The 18,274-nt window shown below is 52.1% G+C and overlaps 1 protein-coding gene and 1 long non-coding RNA gene across 16 annotated transcripts in view; one reads left to right on the forward strand and one right to left on the reverse strand.

The window, feature by feature from the left end:
* ANO1 (anoctamin 1) overlaps positions 1-18,274 on the forward strand; it is a 160,794-nt gene that overhangs the window by 13,604 nt on the left and 128,916 nt on the right. The window lies entirely within an intron of this gene.
* LOC109548950 (uncharacterized) lies at positions 794-16,956 on the reverse strand. 3 transcript variants are annotated; one of them, XR_002175127.3, is made up of 4 exons: positions 14,874-16,956; positions 12,474-12,563; positions 11,146-12,282; positions 794-10,601 (listed from the first exon to the last, which is right to left on the reverse strand). It is a non-coding gene; the product is annotated as an uncharacterized lncRNA (long non-coding RNA). The 3 variants fall into 3 exon arrangements; XR_012333644.1 differs by having other exon boundaries at positions 11,146-11,369; positions 12,102-12,563; XR_002175126.3 differs by having other exon boundaries at positions 11,146-12,563.

The following is an 18,274-nucleotide window of genomic DNA, read 5'->3' on the forward strand; positions in this document are numbered from 1 at the left end:
GAAGAGCTTAGCTGGGTGATTCTGGCTTGGGGATCTCTCATGAGGTTGTGGTCAAGATGTCACCCAGGTTTACAGGCATCTGAAGTTTGTCTGGGGCGGGAGGGTTGACTTCCAAGCTGGCACGCTCACAGGCTGTTGGCAAGAGCCTCAGCTCCTCCCCACAGGAACCTCTCCACAGGCTGCTTGGGCAGCCTCACAACATGGCGGCCGGCTTCCCCAGAGCAGGGGGTCCAAGAGAGAGTGAGGAAGAGGCTGAAACGCCTCTGGTGACCTAGTTTCAATAGTTACATGCTGTCATTTCTACCTTATTCTGTTGGTTAGAAGTGAGTCACTAAGCTCAGTCCACACGCAAGTAGAGGGAGATTAGGCTCCCTTCTGAGTAGAGGAATCTCAAAGGATTCGATGACATATTTTAAAGGGACAGCAGTGTTCTGGGGACTTCGTTCAGCTTAGACTCTGTGACCCACTGTGGGTTGGCATCAACGCTCCCTAGGCCCACCCACTTAGAAAGTGGCCTCAGCTGGCTGTACCTCTGGGGCCTAAGACCTCCTGGGTGTCGGCCGCCATGCCCTCACTCTGGATATCATGCTCATTCTCCTCTAAGCATCACACACCTAGAAGCCAGGCTCCTGGGCATCCCCAGAGACCACACCCATCCTCTCCCATGAGTTGATGGTAGCATCATTTTTTGAAGCAATATGACGTTCAAACATGAACCTTCAATTTTATAAAGTCTCAAGTAGCCAATTCTTTTCTTTTTTAACTTTTTATTTTACATTGGACTATAGCCGATTAACAATGCTGTGAGAGTTTCAGGTGCACAGCAAAGGGACTTAGCCATACATATACACGTATCCATTCTCCCCCAGACTCCCTCCCATCCAGGCTGCCACGTAACATGGAGCAGAGTTCCCTGTGCTATACAGTGGGTCCTTGTTGGTTATCCTTTTTGAATATAGCAGTGTGTACACGTCGATCCCAAACTCCCTAACTACCCCTTCCCTCCACCCTTCCCCCCCTGCCAGTTACCATAATTTCATTCTCTTAAGTCTGTGAGTCCGTTTCTGTTTTGTATCATTTCTTTTTAGATTCCGCATATAAGCGATATCGTATTATATTTGTCTTTCTCTGTCTGACTTACTTCACTCAGTATGACAATCTCTAGGTCCATCCATGTTGCTGCAAATGGTATTATTTCGTTCTTTTTTATGGCTGAGTAATATTCCATTGTATATATGTATCACATCTTCTTTATCCAGTTCTCTGTCGATGAATATTTAGGTTGCTTCCATGTCTTTCAGGTAGCCAATTCTGATCACGAGTGCCTGGTCACATCTGCTAAGGTTTTGGCAACGGGGCAGGATATAAAAAAATTGGGCCCAATCACACCCGCAGGCTCATTCCATGATTGCCAGGACACTGCAGTAAACATCAGTCCCTCATCCTCCAGAAGACTGGCCCAGGCTTGTTCACAGGCAGTAGCCAGGTCCAGGATAGAGTGAGGGCACACGGAGGCCCGGTGAGGTCCGTCACGTTGTCTCATGCTATTGGCCAAACCAAGTCACAAGGCCAGGCAAGGCTCAAGCTACAGAAACACCCTCTTCCTCTTGACGGGATGCACTGCAAAGTGGCCTGGCAAAGGGTGCAGCTACAGGCCAGGGTGGGAGAATCATGGCCTCCTGCAATCCGCTTCATTTGTGATCTTCTTAACTTGATGCTGAAGAAGACATTGGCTAGAACTCAACACCTCTGCCTGCCCAAAACTCTTAAACGAACAAAAAGGACACCTTCATAACAGGGTTAGAAAAATCTATTTCAAGCCAGGAGCCAACATCACATTGAATAGTGACCTGTTAAAAGTGGTCTCATGAAAGTTGGGAACAAGTCAAGGATGCTGTGATCAGCTCTGTTAATTATCAATGTCCTGAAAGTTCTAGAATGTGCTATGAGGCAAGAAAATTCAATAATAATTATAGGTATTGAAAGAGGGATATAAAATGGTCACTGACTGAAGGTGATATGATGGCCTACCTGAAAAACCCAAAAGTATCAGCTCAAACATGGTTAGAACTAACAGGACAGCTCAGCCAGGGCGTCAGATGCTAACAGCTGTCCAGAGTCAATGTGTGGCCAAATCAGGTGCAACTGCTGGAAATTACAGTGGAGAAAGAAGCCAACACAAAAGAGCAAGGTGGGCGGTGTGAAATAGAAATACTCTAGGAATAAAGTTAAAAGGAATACAATACCAATATGAACAAAAAAGTAAGTTCTACTGAGGGACAAAGGACAGAAGGAAGGATAGATGGATGGATGGGCACATGAATGGATGGAGGATGGGTGGATAGATGGTTCGATAGATGGACTGATAGATGGAAGGAAGGAAGGAAGTTTGTACAGATGGATGATGTATAGATGGATGGATGGATGGATGGATGTTGGATGGATGGATGGATGGATGGGTGGGTGGAGGATGGAGCGAATAAGATAGATGTTTGTACTCCAATTCTAGAAACATATCCTAAGGAACTGATTGACTAGGAGTTGGGCAACGACTGTTTTGTGCAGAACGGTGAAAAGTGTTTGGAAACAGCCTAAGTGCTCATCAGTGAGGGGTGAGGTACAACCTGTGGACGCCCCACGAGGAAAACCTCCTCCTCCCTCCCGAAACCTTCCCCCTCCCCAAGAGCTCATCAAGGGTTCCGCCCATGCCACCCCCACCCGCAGCCCCGCAGGTCCTCCCATGGGCTCCGCATCACATGGTATTATCATCACCCTCCCATCTACTCGGCTTCATCTCCTTCAGGACAAGGTATTTTCCTGCCTCGTCAGCCAGAAATTTGTTGAGCGTCTGTTTTGTGCCGGGTGTGGGGTTTACAGTGATGAGTAAAACCAACATAGAACACAGTTAAGTGACAAGAGAGAAAAAGGAGCAGATTATACAATGCTATCGCTATGAATGATTATAATGGCTAAGATGTGTGGTACATGATTATACGCCAGATGCTGTGTGTGCCTTACCGAGCAGGTGCCACTACCTCCTCGTTTACAGAGGAGAGGACAGTGATGGTCACACAGTTAGGAAGTGGTGGGGTCAGGTTCCATGCACGTTGCAGTGTTCCAGGCCACCTCTCCACTGGATGCGCTAGGAATAAAACCTGTTGAGACGTTATGTGGCATCCCCTGGGACTTAGGGCTTGTAACAGGGGCTTCTCCATCGTTCTGTCTTTAAAATATATCATGGAGCAACAGACCTATCCTTTTTGTGACTTCCCTGGTTTCTTTTAAACCTAAAAAATAATCTTTCAGTGCTGCTGGGAGAGGTTTAACATATGGTCCCAAGGAAGGCCGACGTTCACCAGCAGGTCTGTGAACAGCCCTTGACTTGTGGAATCAGAATTGGTGGCAAAAGATTCTCACCGTGAGTGTATTATGATCGTCGCTGCTGGTTCTCGAGCATCTCTTTTGTGTTCAGAACTTTATTATGGGTTTATTATCTGGTTTACTCCTCACAGCATCCCTGAAAGGTAGATATCATTCTACACTGGAAACGTGGTTCAGAGAGGTTAAGTAAACTGGCAAAGGTCACACAGCTTGTACCAATCTCTCAGAGCATGAGGCTTCTCTTTGCCAGTTTCAGAGTCAAGGAGGAGGTGACACGTTGCTTAAAACGTCAATGAAAAAAAAAATAAGGCTTGTTGGCACACTGTCCTAGATTATTCTAGGAACGTCTGTGAGAAATTCCTACTGTTTGAAATCTCCACTTCTTAGGGAGTCAGCCAAACATGGCCTCATTGTTGATCTTCAGAAGCGTATTTTTAGTGTGAGGTGGGCTGTGTTTATTTTTTTGATGGATAGCAAAAATGAGATTTCTATAAATAAAGCCGTGGCTTTCCCCCCACCCTTCTCATTTTACTTCCTGTGCACGATTCAGAAGTGAGTTGACCAATCAGATGAGGTTACCAACCCCAAAGAGCTCGAAATGGAAAGTTCCCATGAGTGACAGAGAAGGGACGGTATCGGTCTTTAAAGAGCTTCTCCATCTGGAGCACCACGAGGTGGCTTTCCACGCCTCGTTAAGAGCGAGTGTCAGTCTGTCCGGGAGTGCAGTTCGATCACTTTAATGATAATTATGTGATGGGGCTACCAAGTAAGGACTGTTTCTCTTTGAACTGAAAGCAGCCCGCTTTCTGAATTGGAAAGCAGGGTAGACCAAGTGATAAACCCATTTCCGTTTTTCGATCTGTAAAACTGTTCGTGCCAACGTGGGATCCGGAAGCACCTGTAGCCCCCAAGCCTTGGGCTGCTCTGAGATCTGGTTTCCAAGGATCCGGGCCCACAAGGGAGGGCCCTCCCAGTACAAGGCACCCGAGCCCCCTTGAAACCACGGCCACGGAAGACCCCGCGCAAACCCTCAACAGACGTTACGGGAGGCTTTTGCAGGAGCTCTTGCCTGGCACTGCCATCGATTAAGAAACCAAGGATGATGTTTGGTGGAACTCTTTGGAGACTACTGACACTTGGCATTTTCAGTTCTTACTCACATGGAGACAAGCCCGAGTCCCTAATCCTGCCTACGCGTCCCCTGAGCCACCTCATCTCTACCTGCAGGGCAGCTCCTCACCTGTGCACATAGCTTAGCACATCGCAGGTGCTCCGGGAGTTTGCATCCAATTTGGTACCCAAACTCTCTCCTACACGAGCGTGCGTCCCAATTGCCAGCCTTGCTCTCTCCCTCCACCACCACATTTTAGCCCCACAGGCTTCTTCCTGCCTGCCTGTGATTTCCCTGTATTAACTCAACCCTTGTGTGGCCCCAGCTCCCTTAAATGAACTTGCCAAGTCCAAGGACGGCACAGGTAGGGGCCGGTGTCCACACCTACCTCGGAAGTTAGCCCAGCATGCGTCTTGCCTGCCTACCTCTCTCCTCAGTTCTGCTCTCTGCCCTGACTCCAGTGCACCTACCCTTTCCTACAAATTCTGATCCTTTGAAGAGCCTTTAGCTCTGTTATTATTATTATTGCAAAAAATACATAAAATTTCCCCTGCAGCCCATCTTTAAACGGACAGCGCAGCAGTGTTAACTGGATACACACTGTCGTACAGCAAATCTCTCGAACTTTTCATCTTGCAGACCTGAAACTCTTGCGCTAATTGGACGGCTCTCCTTTTCCCCTTCCCCCCAGCCCCAGGCACTCACCATCCTACTCTCTGTTCCTAAGAGTTTATCTATTTTGGTTGCTTCATCAAAGTAGCATCACGCAGTATTTTTCTTTTTGTGACTGGTTTATTTCACTGAGCATAAGGTTTTCGAGGTTCATCCTCACTGTTGCACGTGTCAGAATGTCCTTCACTTTTAAGGCTGAATTACCTCCCATCGTGTGGACGGACCAGATATTCTTTATCCATTTGTCCGTCAGTGGGCACTTGGGTTGCTTCCAACTCTTGGCTACTATGAACAGTGCTGCAATGAACACGGGGGTGCAAATATCTCTTTGAGACCCTGCTTTCACTTCTTTGGGGGATATACCTGCAAGCTGGATTGCTGGATCACACGGTAGCTGTATTTTTAATTTTTTGAGGAACCTCCATACTGTCTTCCACAGTGGCTGCACCGTTTTACGTTCCCATCAAGAGTGCACAAGAGGGCTTCCCTGGCGGCGCAGTGGTTGAGAGTCCGCCTGCCGATGCAGGGGACGCGGGTTCGTGCCCCGGTCCGGGAAGATCCCACGTGCCGCGGAGCGGCTGGGCCCGTGAGCCATGGCCGCTGAGCCTGCGCGTCCGGAGCCTGTGCTCCGCAACGGGAGAGGCCACAGCAGTGAGAGGCCCGCGTACCGCAAAAAAAAAAAAAAAAAAAAAAAAACACATAAAAAGAGTGGACGAGAGGTACAATTTCTCTACATCCTCAACGACGTGTTATTTCCTGGTTTTTGACAGTAGCTACCGTAATGGGTGTGAAGTGGTATCTTGTGCTTTTGATTCGCATTTCCTTGACGATTAATGTTGTTGAGCATCATTTCACATGCTTACTGGCCATTTGTATATCTTATTTGAAGAAGCGTCTATTCAAGTCCTTTGCCAATTTTAATCAGATTCTTTTGGTTTTGGGTATTGAATTGAGGAGCTCTTTCTGTCGTCTGGATGTGAGCCCCCATCAGATACATGGTTTGCAGATATTTTCTCCCTTGTGTAGTTACCTTTCACCCTATGGATGGTTTCTGTGGTGGCATAGAAGTTGCAAGTTTAATGTAATCCCACTTGTTTATATTTGCTTTTGTAGCCTGTGCTTTTGGTGTCATTTGCAAGAAATCATTGCCAAACCCTATGTCATGACGATTTCCCCCATGTTTTCTTCTAGGAATTTTATAGTTTCAAGTCTTTCGTTCAGCTCCTTGATCCATTTTGAGTTAATTTTTGTAGATGGTGGAAAGTCGGGTCCAGGTTCACTCTTTGGCATGTGGAGATCCAGCTTTCCCAGCCCATTTGTTGAAAGGATTGTCCTTTGCTCCATTGCATTCAGTGGTTCAACCACATGGTCTTGTCGAGGATGGTTTGACCGTATGTGCAAGGGTTATTTCTGGATTCTCTATTCCGTCCCATGGGTCTGTGTGTCTGTCTTTCTGCCACCATCACCCTGTTTGTGAGCCATTAGCTCTTTTTAAAGGGTGTGGTATTCGCCTTCGTCTTTAGTGATACGCGCCTTAAGCTGCTCCCACTTTTCCTCCAACTTTGAATGAAGCAAGTGCCCTTCAGATTTGGTGGCAGGTGGTGACCACAGAGACCTTACAAAGGGAGACTGTGCCAAGTGCTCTCCTGAGCGCTGTCAGGTCACTGTCCGTAGTGGAACCTCCCCCAGTCTCCCCTGCCCAGGAGCCGAGACACCACCTCCAGGAAGCCCACGTGAATGCAGCACTCAGCATCCCACGTCCTGCACATCTCAGTGAGGGAAGATCAAGCCATTGAGGGAGAGCGTGGCCCAGCCACAGAGTCTCCAGCAAGACGAGGTCGCGTTCCACAGGCAGTGAGCCATGGGCCCCTGGCGCCCAGACAGCCCTCTTGGATCCAAACGCCACAGGCGTTTCCCACGCGCAACCCAGACGTCTGGAAATGATGACGTGGCCCTGGCAGGTTTCATTATTTCCTTCTCTTAACACCCAGAAGAATTCACGCCAATTGGGGACCAAAGGACCAAAGGCCTACGGAACAGCCAGCATGAGTCTCAACAAGCCAGGACCCGCTGATGGGGAGGGTCTCGCTCAGGGCAGGGACTTTGTCCGAGGGATTTCTGAGCGTCCCTGGACGCAGCTCTTTCTCAGGAGAGTCACAGCTCTGCCAGGAGAGTCGCTAGAAGTCTCCAGCGACGCCAGTGAGGCTTCAGAAGGGACATGGGCGGCACCCAAGGAAGGGGCAGGGTCTGCTTCCTGCAGTGGGACTGACAGTTACCCCTCCCGGTGCTCCAGTGTCCCCAGGTGTGAGGTGGGGTCGGAGGGCGCCCCTCAAGGGGGTTGGTGGCGAAGTGAGTGCAGATAGCAAACTGCATAAATCCTGCTTTTATTATCTTCCCTGGAACGTTAGAAAGCCCCTGCTCACTCACAGGCCTTCCAGAAGGAGATCCGGGCATAACCTCTGCAGCTCCTGTCCAAAGACTTGAGCCTTACGATTTTCCTTGGGTGTCACAGAAGTTAGGGAGGATTGCATGCCAGGTCTGTTTTTCCCCTTAAAGGAAAATGCATTAGTCAGCCAGGGCCACCATGACAAAGTCCCAGAGTCTGGAAAGCGTAAACAGCCAGATTGACTGTCCCCAGTCCTGGAGGCTGGAATCCGAGGTCCAGGTGTGGGCAGGGCTGGTTCCTCCTGAGGCCTCTCTCCTCGGCGTGTAGACGGCCGACTTCTCCCTGTGTCTTCACATGGCCGTCCCTCTGTGTGTGTCTGTGTCCTGAACTCCTCTTCTTATAAGGACACCAGTCACATTGGACTAGGGCCCCACCCTAGTGACCTCGTTTTACCTTAATCGCCTCTCTAAAAGCCCAGCTCCAGACACAGCCACTCTTTGAGGTGCTGGGGGTCAGGACTCCAAGGCAGGAATTTTGAGGGGACACGATTCAGCCCGTAACACGGAGCTTTGGTCTCAGCCACAGAGCCAGGGACCCCGACTGCCCCCCCTTCCTGCCCACTTGCCCAGATTGCTTCTTGGTGCCTGCAGGTTTGCGGTCTCTGCAGGCTTTGCCCGGGTCCTCCTGCGGGGGCCGCTGATACGTCTGACCAAGTTAACGGTATCTGTCTCTAGGTCTGAGTTTCTCCGTCATCACAGGGGACCGTCTGCCCTGCAGGGTCGTGGGAGGGAAAGGGAAAGGGAATCAGACAAGCTGGGGAAAAGGCCCTCTGGCTTCCATCTGTAGGTGAGGGCGGGCAGCCAGCACGGCCCACAAAGACCCTGCCGGTGCCTGGCTGAGCCCCAGTCGCCTTCCGGAAGCTGCTCTGCGGGCCTCAAGGAAACCGTCATGAGACAGACAGACAGACAGACGGACACTCAAGCAGCAACAGGATAGATCAGGAGGGGCCCACGGGCCCCTTGCCTGTCCCTCCAGCACAGGCCCCTCGCTCCCACCTCGGGCCCTGGTCCTCGCTGTCTCTCCTGCCCACGTCCCGCTGCACGTCCTCAGCCACCTCCGCCACTGCCCACCCCTCCTCCTGGGTCCACAGCTGGTCTGGCTGTGGTTCGCTACACTCTGCGTTCTTGGCGGGTATTAGTATTCCCTCCACTGGGATGTAAGCTCCCGGGAGCGGGGGCTGTCCTGCTCACTACCCACTCCCAGTGCCTCGACACCCGTCTGCAAATAGTGACACCTGTCTGCTCTGTGAATGTGGCTGGAAGGTACCGGGACAGGGACACTCGGGGTGAGCAGGGGGAGGAGAGTCTGATGGAGTGTGTTGGGGGGAATCCCAGGAAGGCATCCTGGAGGAAGTAACAACCTCCAGAAGAGCAGGCGTTACTCAGGTGGAAAGGCTCAGGAAGGGTGTTCCAGGCGGAGGGAACAGCATATGCAAAGACCTGGAGGGGAGAGAGCGGGATGGAAGAACTGGAAGACACAGGGCTCAGCCAGGGGTGGGCGAGGGGGTGACCTGGAAGAGCTACGCAGGCCTTGGGACACCCAGCACCTCACCATACACCCCCCCCTATGTCTAACCCTGCAGCTCATAGACGAGCACTGATGGGCTTCTGACACCCACTGCAGCCACCGCCCCGGCATGTGCCAACTGCCCACACACCTAGGGTGCAGGAACCAGAATCTTCTCACTTCCCCCACTCTGGTGCTGGGGAAATGTCCTTCATCCATTCTCCAAAGAAAAAATTTCTTTTCCCCTTTCCATATAGCTGGAAGGCCTAAGGTAGACAGTACATCACAGGGGTATTTTTTAGGTGTTTCCAAACTTTAGCACTTTAAAAACGTAAATATTTAAAGAGGTTCACCATTTGCCTCATCGATGAAAGGCTGAGAGATGTATTCTTAGATCACTTCCTAAAAATTAGCAGAGCACAGAGTGCTGACTCATTTGTGCACCTCAAAGTTTCAACAGATGCTTCTGTTGTAAACAGAATTGTTGCCTGCCGGAGATATTTTTATTGGGATTGGTATCTACTCGTCCATCCATTTGTCCATAAATTTATCCAACCATCTGTCCATCCAACCATCCATCCATCCATTTGTCCATGTATTCATCCATCCATCCATCCATCTATCCAACCCTCCATCCTTCCATCCAACCATCCATCTATCCAACCCTCCATCCATCCACCCAGCCTTTCATTCACACTGGGTATTGTGGTCCCACCAGAGAACAAGACTGTCCCCTGGCCTCAAAGAGTTCACAATCTAGTGGGGAAGACAGAAAACAGGCAGCAATATTACATATATTTCCAACTGGAAGGGGTGTAATGAAGAAAAAGGAAGGTGCTTTGAGAGTTTATACTAGAGGAATCTGACCCAGCTTGGGATCAGGAAAACCTTTCCCAAGGAAAAAACAAACTTAAGCTGGAACCTGAAGGATGAGGAGTTTGCTCTGCAAAAAGGTAGAGAAAGTGTTTTAGGTGGTGGGAAGAGCAGGCACAAAGGCCCTGAGGCAGGTAAGTGTTTGGCATGTTCAAGCAACTGAAACAAAGTCAGAGAAGCTGTGGCAGAGTGGTCCAAGGCTAGAGAGGCCAAGAGGGGCTCAATCATGCTGTCTTCACGACCACATTATGAATTTGGACTTGCTCTTAAGAGCACATGAGAAGCCAGGGAAGAATTGCAAATAGAGGAGGGCTAGGACCAGATTTGCCTTTTAAGTCAAGTTTTAATTGAACATACCATATGTAGAGAAAAGTGCACACGTCCTAAACATATGCTAATTAGTCAGCTCAGGCTCCCATAACAAAACACCATAGACCGGGGGCTTAAGCAGTAGAAATGTATTTCTCACAGTTCTGGAGGTTGGAAGTCCAAGATCAAAGTCCAGCAAGGCTGGGTTCTGGTGAGAGCTCCCTCCCTGGCTTGCAGACAGTCACCTTCTTGCTGTGTCCTCACATGGCCTTTCTTCTGTGTCTCTCTGGTGTCCCTACAGGACTAGAGCACCACCCTTGAGGTTAATGATCTCATTTAACTTTAATCCCCCCCTTAAAGAATCTATCTCTGGGACTTCCCTGGTGGTCCAGTGGGTAAGACTCCATACTCCCAATGCAGGGGGCCCGGGTTCGATCCCTGGTCAGGGAACTAGATCCCACATGCGTGCTGCAGCTAAGAAGCCCGCATGCCGCAACTAAAGATCCCGTATGCCTCAACAAAGATCCTGCGTGCCCCAACTAAGACCCAGTGCAGCTAAAATAAATTTAAAAACAGACTCTGTCTCCCAATACAGTCACACTGGGGTTAGGGCTTCCACATGTGCCCTTCCACAAGTGCCCACATTTGAGAACAACACAATTCCGCCCACAGTAGTACAAGTCAATGGATTTTCATAAAGGGAATGCACTCAGGTAACTGGTACTCAGGAAAGAAAAAGAATGTGACCTCCATATCCTCTCCATGACCCCTTCCAGTCCGCCCCACCCCCAGCCGTTCCTGTGCCTTCCACCACCACGGAACATTTTGCCTGGTTTTGAATCGTTACCAGTGGAAGCGGGCAGCAAACACTCCAGCACCTGGCTTCTTTGGCTCAGCATGTGCTGTGAGCCATGTCCTTGTAGCCCATGTGCCGTGCAGCTCATTCATTTCATTCCACGTGTTCCTGATGGTCCTGCTGCAGGCGGCGGGCTGAACTGAGGGCTATGGAGAGCAGGGCTGCTTCCTCTGGGCGTCCCGTGCAGGGCTTTTGGTGAACACGTGAAAGCGTCTCTGTTGGGAGTGGAATTGCTGAGTCAAAGGTGTGCTCGGATGGGGCTCTAGTAGATTATGCCTCAACACTTTCCAAAATCGCTCTACAAGTGATGCTCCCACCAGCATTGGCTACGGCAGCCGGGGTGGGGAGGCAGCGTAGGGCTGCTCCCGGAATCCAGAGGAGAGAGGGCGGTGGCCGAGGAGATCCAGACGTGTGGACCAGTGACAATTTGTAAGCCTTGCGCCCAGGGCTCTGCAGACCATCCTTATTTCATGAAAGGCCCGCAGCCCCTTTTATTTATAAGGTTTTGGGGCTACGCTCTGTCTCTCCTGTCTTTTCATTGTTTCACTCTTGGACCCGTGGTTGGGTGTTCCTGGCCGTAATCATCTTCTAAAAAGTTTTAAAATCCTCAAGTGAAGGAGAAAAGCAGGTGAAACACCAGTGAGTTAACTTTTGGGGAATTTTCCCCCATCTCCTTTTGGCCCAGTTCCTAGATGTTGAGGACCTACTATGCGCAGGGCCCTTTTGGGTAATCCAGGGGACTCACATGTGCTCCTGGCCTCAGGGGGGTACCATCTAGAGGGGGTCCGGGCCGAGGCCAGGATGTGGCCCAGCAGACATTGAGCCCCATCTCTGTGCTGCTCTGTCACTATGGGGAGGGAGCGGGACCCCCACGGGAGGTCGAGAAGACCGTGGTCTTGGCGCTTCCAAGGATGGAAGCTTTCCTTTGCCGCTTTTGCTGAGCTCACTGTGATGACGTCACTCCTGGTGACGCCTGGTCCCGGCTTCCCACACCGCTGCTAACTCAGCCACCCAGCAAGCTTCTGTCACTCAGGCTCCGTCCTTCTCGTCCCGCTCATCACGGGGAAGATGACGCCACCACAAGGCAGCACCGGCTCGTGGCGCCTGGGGTCTGCTCGCCCTGTAGCCCTTTGAGGAGCAGAGAAAGGGAAGGAGAGAGGAAACAAGGCAGGGGGCACGTGACCCCACAGAGGTCAGGAGACACGCCCACGGCCGCACAGCTGCAGAGACTTTCCAAGGACACATTCCCCCCTCCCCACCGCCCCTTTTTGTGGGGCAGCAGGAGGGTGACGGAAAGTCACCTCCAAGCATCTACTCACATGACATCAACACAGAGGATGCACTGCTAGGTTTCACTGCTTTCCCAATTTGCATTTTAGCGAAAATAAGATGAAGTTGAGGAGACGGCTCTGGGAAGCAAAAAGAGCGATAGAAAATTGTGACTGCTTGTCTGTGCCTCTGACCCTGGATCTGGTGTCAAAGAGAAGAGGTGGTCCGAGCCTGCATCCCTTGGCCTCACTTCAGTCATCTGATTTCAGCGGAAGGATGGAGGCAGGTCAGGGATGCTGAGGACGGAAAATGGCACGAGAGAGCAAAACCAGGACAGCATTAGGGACTGGTTCCTAGGCTCTGGAAGGCTAGGCTCTGCTCCTTCCATGCCTGGGAGCTCCTGGGAGAGCCGGGGGTGCCTTTCAGCGGCAGCCTCATTTGTCTTCCTGAACGATTTTCTGCCCGGCTGTCAGGTCAGCGGACGAATTAAAGGGGGTCAAGGCCCAGGCCAGGCTGGCTGCACCCTGGACATTGTGGGCAAAGGAGAAGCGGACGGGGCCTGCGACGCGGGGTCTCTACCGTGTTCTGTTAGTGATCGGGCCACTTCCAGATGGCAACTCTCTGCCCCCTAAACACACTGCCTGCTTCACCCCTGCCTTTCACACTGTCCATCTGACTTTCTTTTCCTGCTCTTTCTTCCCCACTAGAACGCAAGCCACCGCAAGCCAGGATTTTTGTCTGTTTTGTTCACTGCCTATTTCCCTAGAAATATGCCTGGCAACAAATCCTTGTCCAACAACTGAATTAACACACGGGCCAGGTGTGTCTTGGGTCCTGATGCGGGGAGAGGGGTGTGGCCACTATATAAAGGTGGAAACCCAGATGTGTTTCCTCGCAAATCTAAGTGCCGCAGGACCCCAGGAGACAGCACGCACCCTACACTGAACCATAAAAGCTAACTCTTTAGGAGCCAAAAGAAATTGTTTTTAAGCCCCGAGCTATTTCCTGTTTGAATGAAGCTGTTTGCATGTAAAACTTGTCTCTGGTGTCCTCCTGGTGTCTCCGGGCAGGGCCCTGGTGGCTCTGGGCAGTTCCTGCCATTGCCAAGGGTGGTAACCCCCGGCCCACATGCTTGCGAGACACCCTCCTTTACCCCTTTGTGAAACGCCAACTCTTACAACTAGGGCCAGCTTCATAATTAGTGGGGTCCATGCCAGAGTGAAAATGCCAGGTTCTGTTCACAAATTATGAAGAATTTCAAGATGGCAGCAGCAGAGAATGAAAGCCAGGGTCCTGGGGGCCTGTGCGGGACGTACCCCCGGGATGAAATCCACAGGACCCATGGCGGGTTCCACCCGACAGCCGCTCGCAGGCAGCGCCGGGCCGGGCTGTTTGCTGCTCCGTGCTCCCCGGTACTTTCTGCTCTGGGCTGCGCCCGCCCTTGCCGATCCCGCCTGTGTTTCAGGAGCAAGTCAGGTGGCCTTTGGCAGTGCTCACTAGCAGGTCCCCCTCCTCCCGGGGATGAGGATGGGTGGGCCTTCCTGGCCCCTCGTGAGCGGTGGGCCGTGGACTCATCCGGCTCTCATGTAGTGAGTGGAGAGGACATGGTCCCTTCTGGAAGGGAGCATTTCTGACTGTTTCTAGACTCCACGCCGGCCGGTGCCCAGCACCGTTTGGGGTGGTGACTGTCCCCTTGCCCGGATGCGGCATGACCACCTGGGTTGAATCAAGGGCCGTCCGATGGCTTGAGGACCGGCTGTTCGTTGCTGGGTGGAACCTGCCTATCTGATGAAGCCCCAGCGTGCTCGGAAGAGTGGGGAGCAGTCTGGGGCTCCCCCGAAGCCCACCCCTGTTGTGTTTAGGCCACACGCCAATTATCCATTTGGCCATCTGTTCGGGAGTATTTATTGAGGGTCTGCTAAGTGCCGGGCTCGGAGCCAGGGCTGGGGATGTGGCCGTAAATAAAGCCGCTTTGGAATCGGCCGTGAAGCGGTTCCTCTTCCGGCAGGACACGCACACCTGGAGCCCAGGGAATTGCCAAATGCGGTCACATTAAGTGCTGCCAAGTCCATGGCGCAGTGCAGGCCTGCGGCAGGGAGACCTGTCCTTGCCTGGAAGCCAGGGAGGGCTTCCTGGAGGAGGCGCCCCATTCACTGATTTATTCATTCCTTCAGTAAACACTGAGAACCTGTGCAGAGCCAGATCTGTGCAGGCTTGTGGGGCGGGGATTTAGCCGTGATCAAAACAGCACGCCTGTTCTCACGTATCTTGGGGTGCAGGGGAGAGAAGGAAGACCTTCCTACCCCCATATGCACGTGGAAGCAGAAAACGTAAGGCCGGGAGGGGTGTTCCAAAGGAAAATAAAGCAGGGAAACCATTACATTAAAGGAACAGGAGTCCAGAGGGGACAGCAGGAAAGGTCCCGTTTTTTCCCCACCGCCCCTTCAAACCTGGGCGTGCGGGAGCTGGCTCACACCTGCTCACACCAACTCACAAGAGCCAACTGTCTGTGTCTCTTCCCAGCTCTGCGTTCGGTGACGTCGCACTGGGACCTTGAACTTGGCAGGGGTGGAAGAATTTACACCTCAGCCGTCAGCAAACGCTGTAAATCAGGTCTGATTTGTTTGGTTCCAGGAGCCCGTTTACCACCCACCAATGTCTGGGACTGGCTCTTCCCAGCCCCCCGGGGAATTCTAGGGCAGAGGCCCCACGACTTTCTGGTCACTGTCAGAAGAAAAGCTTTCCCAGCCCTGCTGAGTCACTGAAGCATGGTCTCATGAGGATAATTAAAGCGACCGGTCCCCTGTGAGATTTCCCTAACCCTAACCCCTGCCTCCGCCTTCTCTCATTTCCTGGGTTCCTCCCCTCCCTCTGCCCACCCGTCTCTAGGCCGTTGGACCCTCCAGGGCTGGGGGAGGGGAAAGTGGGCTCCCAGCTGGGCTTGTATCTGAAGCTGACTCTCTTGAGCTGCTTTCGTGGGTTTGGGGCCCTGGTGTAATGAAAACATCCCACTCAGACCCCGCTGAGCATCTGTCGCTGATAGTAACACACAGGGGCTCTTCACTCCTGGCTGGCTCCCTCCCAAGGGCCCACGTCCAGTCCACAGGACACTCTCTAACATCCTCACGCCCCTCGCACCCACGCTGTCCGTGGGGACAGTCACTGCTGCCCAGGACCCCCCAGCCAGCCTTCTGCCAGAGACGCTTTGAAGCACAAGGGCAGAGTCTGGTCCACCCTCCCTGCGAATCTAGGGACCTGACCAAGCCCCCAAGGGGTCTTCTCGTTGTGTCCCCCCAGCTTCGGGCAGGGGGGCAGCTCTTCACTCGAGACAGATTTCTCCCAAGACACCTTCTCTCCCTGCCCACTGTAACTCCAGCCCTCTTCCACCCTGGAGGACAGTGTCCAGCTGAGGGTCCCCAGAGGGGTGCTGGCCACCTCCTTGCTGAGTGATATTCAAGCAGGAGTCATTAGCTTAAATCAGAACGAGGCACATTAAAAGACTCGATGATTCGAAGAAACCAGGGGCTACCTTCACAGGCAAGGAGGCTGTGATACGCTGCTGGCGTAACGGCTGCTCCTTCCTTACTACCCGTCTGTTTATTGAGTGGGTACTTTGAGCGAGGCGTGGCGCCGGCTGCTTCCTTTACACACGTCAGCCCTGGCACCGGGACACCTCCTGTGAAAATTAGTACTTACTTTTTTTTTTTAGCGGTACGCGGGCCTCTCACTGTTGTGGCCTCTCCCGTTGTGGAGCACAGGCTCCAGACGCGCAGGCTCAGTGGCCATGGCTCACGGGCCCAGCCGCTCCGCGGCATGTGGGATCCTCCCGGACCGGGGCACGAACCCGCGTTCCCTGCATCGGCAGGCGGACGCTCAACCACTGCGCCACCGGGGAAGCCCAGTACTTACTTGTCAGAGAAGTCAAACGGCTTGCCCAGGCTCACCCAGCTGCTAAGGGAGAGCAAGATTCGAGCCCTCATCTTCCTGACTCCCCTGTTAGTGTTCCCTCACCATGTCACCAAGGTCAAGGAAAGTGATGGACCTTTCTGTCGTCCCACTTAAGCTGAGACCCTCCACTTCATCGTAGATTTCTCCCAGCCCCGCTGGACACAAGGAAGCACCATCTTCACAGAGTGTTCTTTCGACCTGTATTTTAGCCCCACTTTTTCTTTTTTCAACTATATATACATTTCAGTTTTTAGAATAGGGAGTGTTTTGTTTTTTGTTTTTCGGGTTTTTTTTAGCTCTATCAGAAGAGATTAAACAGAGACCGAATGGAAAATGAAGTATATTTTAAAATAAACCAACAACTTAGTTCACATTCTCCCCCGGAACCTGCATCCATTTCGAGCTGCCTCATTATTTTTTTATTTTTTTATTTTTTTATTTTTTTTTAGCCTCATTATTTTTAATGCGTCCACTTCCTCGGCCTGCTCACCCCCTCTGTTTTCCCATGTTAATCGTCTGAGAAATCCCAGTGGTGAGATTTAGCCAACGCCGGCCAGTGGCTGGGCGAGGCCCCAGGAGCCAGCTCTTGCCCAGGGAGGCTCCAGAGACGTGAAGTGAGAACCCATGACCCCTGCACGCCGTCCCGTTCCCCCGTGTCCCCGGGTGGCATTGACATTGAAAGCCAGGAGCGTGTGAACCGAGGCCGCTCAGAGCATTTGAAAACCCAAGCTGCCGTCGCGTGAGAGCTTGTTTCCCCCAAAAGCCTGGATGTCAGAAGAAGCAAGGGAATGGGATCGAGCACAGGTATGCCATCCTGGCCCTCTGACATTTCATGTCACTTTGAGGCAGAACTCCGGAGAAAAACAAGGTTTTCTGAGACTGGACCGCAGACGGCCTCAGGGTGGGCAAGACACCAGCTTCCCTTTGCGACCTATCGAGGTTGGGGTCACCCTCTGCTTTAGCCTGTTTATATTGAAAAGCCCTAGAGGGTAGGATTTGGTCTCGCCCCTTGGCTGCTGTATCCCCAGTACCCATATCGGCCTGGAACGCAGTAGATACTCAATAAACATTTACTGAATGAGCGAATGTAGGAATGGCCCTAGAGATCGTCAACTCCGGTTTCTTCTTTATCCACATTTGGATGTGTCCACACTTAGCAGGTGGGGTGGGCAGAATAGCAGCCTCCTGAATGTCCACGCCCCGATCCCCGGAACCTGTGAATATCTTTCATCACGTGTAAAGGCAGGATTCAGGTGGCCGCTGGAAAGAGATTGCGGTAGAGACGGACCGACCGCTCAGATCCGACTTTCAGACCTCGTGGGCAGAGAGTATCCGACGCGCAACGGGGATATTGAGAGCACAGCCATGCGTGCGGCAGGCCCTGCACCCAACCCGCTGTGATCAGCTGGTACCGGATGTGGAACCAGTCCGGCGCAGGCAAAACGTTTCGGGGGCACAGTTGTCTATACAAGTGTCAAGGAACCGAAGGTAAAGCAAGGCTCCAAGGTGCTCAGGCAACACCTCCCCCCCCGGGTCTGAGGCCTCGGCACCGCTCGACCGAATGATCCCGGGAGCCCTGACCCTAGGGTGCCCCCCAAATGCAGCCAAGGGTGAGAGGAGACTCTAGCATCAGTCCCCACAAACGTCCAGGTACTGCACTATGACGGTGCAGTTCCCACCTCACCTGCGCCGCGCCCAGGTTATTGAGTAAAGCACTTATAATATCATTAAAAAAAAAAAAAAGATCCCAGAGCCGTTGTAACAACTCACCATAAAACAACACACATTTAATAGCTTACAGTTCCGGAAGTCAGGAGTCTGAAATGGGTCTTGCTGGGCTCAAAGCAAGGCGTCGGCGCAAATCTCTAGGAAGAAGCCCTCTGATCAGCTGATCTTGGGGTGG

This window comes from Tursiops truncatus, chromosome 8, assembly GCF_011762595.2.
Source record: "Tursiops truncatus isolate mTurTru1 chromosome 8, mTurTru1.mat.Y, whole genome shotgun sequence".
NCBI classification, from domain to species: Eukaryota; Metazoa; Chordata; class Mammalia; order Artiodactyla; family Delphinidae; genus Tursiops; species Tursiops truncatus.